The 1567-nt window shown below is 42.4% G+C and overlaps 1 pseudogene; it reads left to right on the forward strand.

Moving 5' to 3' along the window:
* Nucleotides 1-676: 676 nt before the first annotated feature.
* Nucleotides 677-1123, forward strand: LOC110568270 (small ribosomal subunit protein uS8-like; annotated as a pseudogene).
* Nucleotides 1124-1567: the final 444 nt, after the last annotated feature.

The raw sequence follows: 1567 nt of genomic DNA on the forward strand, positions 1-1567 counted from the left end.
TGAAATCACAGTAACTGCTCCTCCGTCTGGTCACTGGAAGTGACCTAATTAGGGAGCATGTCTTGCGTTAGGTGGGAGAGACCAGCATCGTAAGATCACGATATGTTGCAGCCTGCAGAGTAAGGTAGGAAATTTAAGCAATTATTTATTTTTGTTTTTTAAGGTTCCTCAATTCTACAAATACAACCATCAACAACAAACGCTAAGCCGAACTAACCAAATAACAAACATCATTTTGGTTTTCAAGCAACTTAAGGGAAATTTTATTTTTGACTTTGTAGCTGCATTTCTCTATCTCTCTTTCTCTCTTTGCACATAATAATGGTTATCTTGAAGACTGTTTTCCTCACAAATAATCCTTTGAAAATGATTCACTTTAGGCCAGGCACGGTGGCTCACACCTGTAATCCCAGCACTTTGGGAGGCCGAGGCAGGTGGATCATCTGAGGTCAGGAGTTCGAGACCAGCCTCGCCAATATGGCGAAACCCCGGCTCTACTGAAAATACAAAAATAAGCTGGGCATGGTGGCGTGCACCTGTAATCCCAGCTATTTGGGGCTGAGGCAGAAGATCGCTTGAACCTAGGAGTCGGAGGTTGCGGTGAGCGGAGATTGCGCCACTGCGCCCAGCCTGGGCGACTCAGTCTCAAAAAAGAAAAAAAAAAAAAAGAAAGAAAATGATTCACTTTCTCTTTCCTCCATCTTTGGGCGCCGCCACAATAGTGCACATGAATGTCCTGGCTGATGCTCTCAAGAGCATCAACAATGCCGAAAAAAGAGGCAAACGCCAGGTGCTTATTAGGCCGTGCTCCAAAGTCATCTTCCGGTTTCTCACTGTGATAATGAAGCGTGGTTACGTTGGTGAATTTGAAATCATTGATGATCACAGAGCTGGGAAAATTGTTGTGAACCTCACAGGTAGGCTAAACAAGTGTGGCGTGATCAGCCCCAGATTTGATGTGCAACTCAAAGCTCTAGAAAAATGGTAGAATAATCTGCTTCCATCCCGCCAGTTTGGTTTCATTGTACTGACAACCTCAGCTGGCATCATGGACCATGAAGAAGCAAGACAAAAACACACAGGAGGGAAAATCCTGGGATTCTTTTTCTAGGGATGTAATATATATATTTACAAATAAAATGCCTCATGGACAAAAGAAGAAAATGATTCACTTTAAATAAGTAAACTGATTTGTTGAATTAGAAGAGATTTCCACCCTCCCCCCACCCCAAAAATACTTTGGTAAAATAAATAACTTTCTGTCTTTAAATTAAAGTGTTGTTCCAGGAAACATGGGTATTGTGAATCCTGGGGCCAAGGAGACTAAGGATGTTTATTGGCTTCTTATTTGATTGATACCTTGGGTGTCTTTATTGTATGTCCCCTTCTCCCTCCCAATCAAGAAATCATGTAAGCTGATCTCAACCCCTAACCTCCATTGACCCCCATGACATCTGGGAGAAGAGCAAGGAAAAGAGGAAGTGCTGGAGGCTGAGCTATAAGTGAAAGATAGTGTGTTACCTAAATGATTACAAGTTAACAGAAAGATCCTGAGATAGGATTAGTG

This window comes from Aotus nancymaae, unplaced genomic scaffold (assembly GCF_030222135.1).
Source record: "Aotus nancymaae isolate 86718 unplaced genomic scaffold, 86718_ANA_hifiasm-v0.15.2.pri h1tg000040l, whole genome shotgun sequence".
In the NCBI taxonomy this organism is placed as follows: Eukaryota; Metazoa; Chordata; class Mammalia; order Primates; family Aotidae; genus Aotus; species Aotus nancymaae.